This window comes from Arachis ipaensis, chromosome B03 (genome assembly GCF_000816755.2).
Source record: "Arachis ipaensis cultivar K30076 chromosome B03, Araip1.1, whole genome shotgun sequence".
In the NCBI taxonomy this organism is placed as follows: domain Eukaryota; kingdom Viridiplantae; phylum Streptophyta; class Magnoliopsida; order Fabales; family Fabaceae; genus Arachis; species Arachis ipaensis.
This window is the reverse complement of record NC_029787.2, coordinates 88,162,447-88,170,894: the sequence shown is the minus strand read 5'-3', so window position 1 is coordinate 88,170,894 and position 8,448 is coordinate 88,162,447.

Sequence of the window (8,448 nt, the reverse complement as noted above, 5' to 3'; positions counted from 1 at the left end):
CACCACCACCTCAATATTCACCATCTCCATATCCTATTCAAGAAGAACTACCTTCGTATTATGAGCCCTCTCTCCCAACCATTGAACCCTCATATCCACCCCAATCTCCAATGGATGACACCCTTCGTGTTTTTCTTCAAGGACAAGCGAAGATGCAAAGGGATGTATTGGAATTCACAACTGCCTTAACCAAGGTAGTGAATAAATTAGCTTCCCAACATCGGAGCACTCAAAGTACTCCCATGGCTACATGTGGAGAATCAAAAGAAGAGCGTAGCATGAAAGAGACACTAGAAACTTCGGTGGACAATGAGGAACATGGCATTGTATTGGAACAAGTGGAAGAAGCCATAATAGTTGCAGAGGAAGAAGTGGTTGTAGACTTAAGAGATGCTGAACCTCCATGGGAAAGTCAAGACATAGAGCCTCCTTCCAAGACGGTTGCATTTGATGTTGAGGAGGGTGTACAACCTCCAAGGCATACCCTGGTTGAAGACTTGGAAGAGGTTGAAATTAAAGAAGCTTACAAGGAGGTGGAAGTTGTCAGAGAAGAGCATAAGGGAGTGGAGCTTGAAATTTCATTAGAAATACCTCCCCCTAAGTTACCATCATCCTTCACAACATTCAAGTGGGTAAAATTCATATCCCTTAGCTTTCTAATTCCACTTGAATATGGGCTACTAGAGACGGATGGTCAACTTAGAGCTCTTTGTGGCATAGAGAGTAAGAGGAAGATGGTTAGTGGTTGGAGTTGTCCAACAAGGTTCAACATGGTTGCATACTTAAAGTTTAAATGCAAAGGTTGGTGTAAAGCTCAACTGAATGGGTCTAGGACACTGTTTGGTAGCTACAGTGAGAATTCAAATTACTTATCACCCAGTTGGAAAAATACAGATCCCGACATGGATGGGTGTAAAAGCAAGATTTGGGATCCTGGAATCTGCTCTGACACTTGTTACCCCAGGAGCCTAAGAATCTGTTTGAAGCTTCTTAAGGGCTTTACATGCTTAGTTTGGGACCCCGGAGGTTACTGGAACTACAAACATTGGTGGGGATTCCTGGATGAATACAAGCATAAGCCACCATAACAGGGAGCTCACCAAATGTCCAACTTAAGGACTCTAACTAAAAGTGCTAGGTGGGAGACAACCCACCACGGTATGATCGTTCCTTCTTCATTTTTTATTTAGTTTTATTTGTTTTCAAGTTTTATTTTATTATATTGAACCTGGAGTTTTGCATCACATTCATATTAACACTGCATTCAATATTTTTTTTCAGATTATAAAAAAAAAGGATTTTCGCACGCGACGCGACAGCGTCGCCGACGCGTCCGCGTCGTATGTGCGTTGTGAAGAAAAGAAAGTAAACAGAAAGTCACGCGAAAGCATGGCTGGAGGCGCGCTAATGGCACAAACTGATCCACGCGACCGTGTCGCCGATGCGGCCGCGTCATTTGAAAAATAGCCTCCCCACGCATCCGCGTCACCCACGCGAACGCGTGGCTCTATGGAATCGACGTAAATGGGTGTATGGCAGAAAGTTGAGCTGGAGTTGGGCTGGACCTGTGCTAGTAGCACAAGCCCTGCCACGCGAACGCGTCACCCACGCGTCTGCGTCATATTGGAAATAAGGCCACCCGCGCGATCGCGTCGACCACGCGACCGCGTCACCCTGGATTTTGGCAATACTAAGTTTTGAACAGAGAGTTGTGCGACCGCGAGGCTGCACTCGCGCCACTAGCACAAATCAAGTCACGCGATCACGTGCCTCACGCGTCCATGTCACCCAACCTTATCGCGCACCACGCGACCGCGTCGCCAGCGTCGCACAACCTATCCAGATTAGTGCCAATTTTCTTATCTTTTCTTTTCTAATCCTTATTTCTTCCTTTTCTCTCCTTTCTCACTTTCTTTTTCTTCTTCTCATCCTTTTTCCCTCTCATTTTATTTTATTTAATTTATTTGCATACTTTCATTCATTGCATTATTTTCATTGGTATTTGAAATTTATTTGGGTCATTATTTTTATATATTTTTGGATTATTAAAATGATTTGACAATTATATATTACTTTTTAAAGGGTTGCTTGCTTGTTCAATTTAATACTTTCAAATAGCTTATTTACCATGCACGCTATGTGTTTGTGAAAACGCCCGTATGGCATTGTGCACTATTTTTAAGATTTCTTTTAATCTACTATTATAAATGCTTGTTTTTCACAAAACCCCTTTCATGTTTTATTGATTAAATATAATTGTTATTACAAACATGTTGATAGTTTGAAAGACTTGGTAATCTAATTTGGACATTGAATGTTTGATCTATGCTACTCATGCCTTTGCCAGCATGCCAATAAACACCTTACATTCACTTGTCATCATATGCACTAGCTATTTTCCATTGATGACTTTTCACATGTACTCATGAGCGTGTGTTAACGTCATTCTTCTTTATTGTGAATTGATTACCACCTTTCCCGCTCTCTTCCTTGCTCTAACCCTTAGCTTTAAAAGTCACTTTCTATTTCTCTTTTCAGGATGGCCACCAAGAAGGGTAAAGAGAAAGCTACTCCCAAACTACCGGCAAGGAAAGGAACAAAAAGAGCTCCAGCTGAGGAACCACAACCCCCATCCACTTGCAAATCTCAGCATGCACTGAGGACGGTGCAATCTTTAAGTGTGGGGAGGTCGATACCGATCTCCGTAGGTTAGTACCTTCCAATCTCAAACACCAATGTTTTATTTTTTCTTGTTAGTTGTTGCATTTGCATATTTAATTGCATGTTTATTTGATTTTATGCATTTAGTTACTAATTGGTTGAAGTAATATTTTTTTTTCAAGAAATTTTATAGCATTTCACTAATTTGAAAAATTTTTGTGTTAAATTTGTTCGAAGTTGTATTTGGAACATGGTTTTTGAGCCAAAAAACACACAACCTGTGAGATTTTGAGCTTATTTACATGGTTACATTATTTAACCATAAATTTTTATTCCTGTGTGTTTCCTTCTCTATGATTGTAATCTATATTTTGTTCCAATCTATATGTCCATTATTTAGTGTATTTACATGCTTGCATATGATTGAGACCATTGTTTGATTTTAGCTCACTTATCCCAAATAAACCTACCCTTTAAATCACCCTTGTCAGCCACTTTGAGCCTTTTAATCCCCATTTATTCTATATTTTATCACATTACTAGCCTTAAGCAGAAAACAAATTAATTATCCCAATTGAATCTTTGGTTAGCTTAAGATAGTGTGTTAATTAAGTGTGGGAAAACTGTGGGAACTTGGGTTAATAAGGAAATGTATCATGTTTCTAATTTTGAATATTGGAAAATTTGGGTACCTACTCATGTAAAACAAAAAATTAAAAATTCCATATGCATTGATATGTTATTCTAGTTTTTATGTCTCTTAAAAAAAATAAAAAAAATAATAAAATAAAAAAATAAAAAAATAAAAAAAAGAGAGAAAAAGAAAAAAGAAAAAAAATATATATAATAAATAAATAAATAAGGGGACAAAATTACCCCAATGTTAAGTTAATAAAAGATCAATGCATATGTGATAAAATTAAAGAAAAATTGATACATGAGTATGTAATGCAAAAGTGAAGACTATGGGTAGCTAGGCATGATTTTAGAGTTATATAGAGTATATGTATGTTAGGTGAAAGTTTAGGTTAATTAAAGATTCAATTCATAAAGCTCACTTAGCCATATACATATACCCTTACCCTTACCTTAGCCCCATTACAACCTTGAAAAGACCTCATGATGTTTTCATTGGTATATTAAATATTATTGATTGGTTAGGTGAAAAACAAATTTTAGAAAGCATGACTATAGAAGAGTAGAGTGATTGACCCTATACACTTGAGAGATTATAGTGATATACACTACTAGTAAGGGTTCAAGGCTTAATTATATGCTCTCTGCTTTCATGAGCTATCTTCTTACAAGTTTACTTGCTTCTTATTGTATGATTTGAATTAGTAAAATCTGATTTATTTTTGTCTTGGAGAACTTATTTATTTTTAACCAAGTAGGTAGAAACATTTCTTTGCATGTAGTTGCATTCATATAGATAGGTTACATTTCATACATTCTACCATTCCTCTTCATCTTTATAGCTTCTCTTGAGCTTAGCATGAGGACATGCTAATGTTTAAGTGTGGGGAGGTTGATAAACCACTATTTTATGGTTTATCTTGTGCTCAATTGAGTGGTTTTTATTAACTATTTACCCACTTATTCATACTATTTGCATGGTTTTACATTTGCCTTCCTAATTATGTGCTTTGATTGAAAATATGCTTCTTTGGCCTTAAGTTCCCTATGTTTAATCCTCTCTTATTACCATTAGATGCCTTGATATGTGTGTTAAGTGATTTCAGAGATTACAGGGCAGGAATGGCTCAGAGGATGGAAAGAAAGCATGCAAAAGTGGAAGGTATACAAGAAGTTGGAGAAATTGCTAAGCTGTCCAGCCTGACCTCTTCGCACTCAAATGGCTATAACTTTAGCTACAGAGGTCCAAACGATGCGGTTTCAGTTGCGTTGGAAAGCTAACGTCCGGGGCTTCAATTTCATATATAATATGTTATAGTTTCCCTGAAGCTAGGTGATGCGACCGCGTGCTCCATGCGGCCACGTTGCAATGACGAAAAACTAGCGTGGCAAATTTCTTCTCCAGCGATTTCCGGGCTGTTTCTGACCCAGTTCGCGGCCCAGAAAACACAGATTAGAGACTATAAAGTGGGGAAATGCATCCATTCATAAGGAGGCTTTCATATTCACAATTTTAGGAGTAAATGTAGTTTTTAGAGAGAGAGGTTCTCTCCTCTCTCTTAGGATTAGGATTTAGGACTTCTCTTAGTTTTAGGAGTGACTCTCAATCCCAGGTTCTTTATTTTTATTTGTTTTCCCAATTTAGTTTATGAACTATTCCAGATTACTTGAATTAATATTATTTGAGGTATTTCAGTTATTATTGCTCTCTTTTATTTACATGATTATTGCTTCCCATCTGAAGGCATTCTTATTCCAGTAGATTTACTTTTCCCCTTTTGGTCTTGGTTAAGAAATCAGTAACTCAGGAATTATCCAACTCAACAGCATAATTGATAACTGTTATCTTTGCTAATTGAATTGAGTTTCAATAATCCCAACCTTTTCTTAGGAAATAAATAGGATTCGAAGATCAAACTAATTAGTCCCTTGACTTTCCTTTATTTTAGTAAAGGTTGACCAAGTGGAATTAAGATTCGACTTTCATTGTTATTGATAAAGATAGCTAAGTCTGGACTTCCAATTTCTTATACCTTGCCAAGAGATTTTATTATTATTGTTTTATTTTACTTGTCATATAACATATTCCCACCTTACTTCCAAAACCCCCAATTTACAATCTTCATAACCAATAATAAGAACATACTTCCCTGCAATTCCTTGAGAAGACGACCCGAGGTTTAAATACTCGGTTATCAATTTTAAAGGGGTTTGTTACTTGTGACAACCAAACACATTTGTACGAAGGGATTTCTGTCGGTTTAGAGACTATATCTACAACGTGACTATTTTTATGAAATTCTTTACTGGCAAAAATCCCTAACGTCAACCTTCCCATTCTCTCTTGAGGGAAAGGTGAGAGAGTAGTACTACACTCAACCCGCAGTAACTGTTTCTGACTGGGATACGCTTAGAAGAGAATTTTTGGAAAAATTATTTCCAGCTGAAGTTACTGACAAACTGAGGAAAGACATTTCCATGATTGTTCAGGAAGAATCCGAGACTCTCTACGAATACTGGGAGCGCTTCAACAACCTTCTGGAAGCATGTCCCCACCATATGATTGACAAGATAGTGTTGCTCGGCTATGTCACACAGGGCATGAGGCCCCAAGATAAGACCACATTGGAAAGTGCTAGCAATGGGTCTATGAAAATGTACAAGACCACTGAGGAGGCATGGCAATTGATCAGCGACTTGGCTGAGTCTACAAGGAATCACAGGCAGAAACAGGGCCGGTCAAAAGCTGTTGCGGAGGTATCTTCTAGTAAGGAAACTACTGCTCTGACTCAGAGTATATGTGAAATGACCAACTTACTGAAGCAGATGCAGTTGAGTCAACAACAAGCACAGAAGAGCCAATAGTTAGTCCCACAGAGAGTGTGTGGGATCTGTGCTAATTATAGCCATTATACTGATGAATGTCTGCAGCTCCAGCAGGAAGACAACTATTCTGGCAGCCACTCATAACTTCTATGACCGCCCCAACCAATGGTACAATCAAGGTGGCAGTTACAGCCATGGATGGCAGGACAATTCTAACCAAGGTTGGAGAGATAATTCTAACCAGAATTGGAGAGACAATTCTAACCAGAATTGGAGAGACAACAATAACAGAAGAGGCAGAGACAATCAAGGATATCAGAGGTGGAATAATAACAACAACAGGCAGCAGAACCTGAACCAACCTTACAGAACACCTCACCTGAGGCAGTCCCAAGGACCACAGCACAACCAACAACAAGTTCCGCAGATCACTCAATCTAATTCCTCTCTGAGTGAAGAGGCGCTTCAATCCATTGCGCAAGGGCAAAAGAACGTGGAAAGTTCAATTAATGGCCTAGCATCCGCTATACAAGCTCTCATCTCTCAGCTGGCATCACTCAATACTTCAATTACTCAACATGCAAGCTCCAGTGGAATTCCTTCTCAAGCCTTACCCAATCCAAAGGGTGGCATCAATGCCATCACCCTAAGATCCGGAACCACACTGCAAGAGAGGAATCAGGAGGAGCCAATCCCATCAGAACATGCCTCAGCTGAAGAGGTGGTAGAAGTAGAGGATGCTGAAGAGGCAGAGGAGATACAAGACATGGGTGAAGAAGTAAAAGCTCAACCACAGAAAGAAGCACCAAAGGAGGCAGACCCTACAGAAAATGCCCTCCCTATTCCATTTCCACAAATTGCAAGAAAGCCTAGGAAGCAGATGGAACTTGATCCCAAAATGGTAGAAATATTCAAAAAGGTTGAGGTAAATGTTCCCCTTTTTGATGTTATTCAGCAGGTACCTAAATACGCAAACTTTCTAAAAGATTTATGTATACATAAAGACAAAATTAATGAATTAGAAACTATTCCTTTAGGTAGTTCTATATCTTCTTTAATGGGAGGTATACCTAAAAAGTGTAGTGATCCAGGTCCATGTATGGTTAATTGTACTATTGGTGGTGTGATATTTTCTGACTGCATGTGTGATCTAAGAGCATGTGTTAGTATAATGCCTTTGTCTATATATGATACTCTGACGCTCCCTCCCTTAAAAAGGTCGGCAGCTCATTTTGTGTTAGCAGATAAAAGCATTATTACAGTGGTTGGAGTTACTGAAGATGTATTAATGAGCATTAAGGGACTCACATTTCCCATTGACTTCTATATTCTGGAAATGCCCCCTAATGACTCAGGAAGGCCATCATCAATCCTGCTTGGAAGACCATTCCTGAAGACTTCAAAATTCAAGCTGGACGCATTTTTCGGAACTTATTCCTTTGAAATAGATGGCAGAGTAGTGAAATTCAGTTTAAATGGAGCTATGAAGCACCCTCCGGATGACCTTTCTATCTCCCAATGTGACATCATAGATGAAACCGTGGCTGAAGTTCACCAGGAGGAATTAGAAGAGAAATACACAAGACAAGGTCCAAGTGTGGGGACATTTTCAGAGGACAATGAGGGCACTTTGCCATTATCACCAGCCCCAGATAATCCAGAGCCTGACTATGAGTAGAAATTGGAATTAAAGCCCCTCCCTCCACACCTCAAGTATGCTTACCTTGAGGACAAGCAGAAGTTTCCAGTTATCATTGCAAGCGAACTCACTTCCCAACAAGAAGAACAGCTACTCAATGTGCTGAGGAAACACAAGAAAGCAATTGGATGGAGCCTGGCGGATATAGTAGGCATCAGCCCTCAAGTTTGTGAGCACAGAATATTCCTAGAAGAGGGAGAAAAGCCCGTCCATCAACCTCAGAGAAGACTGAATACTAACATCTTAGAAGTTGTGAAGAAAGAAGTGACCAGGCAACTTGAAGCTGATATCATTTACCCCATCTCAGATAGCGAATGGGTCAGTCCGGTATAAGTGGTGCCCAAGAAGTCTGGAATCACAACAATAAGAAATGAGCATGGAGAGCTTCTGACAACTAGAGTGCAGAATTCATGGAGAGTTTGCATTGACTATAGGCATCTTAACCAAGCCACTTGCAAGGATCATTACCCCTTGCCATTCATTGATCAGATGCTTGATCGCCTGTCAGTTAAATCCCATTATTGATTTTTAGATGGTTATACAGGCTATTTTCAAATCCATATAGCTCCTGAAAATCAGGAAAAGACCACTTTTACATGTCCTTTTGGAACTTATGCTTATAAGAG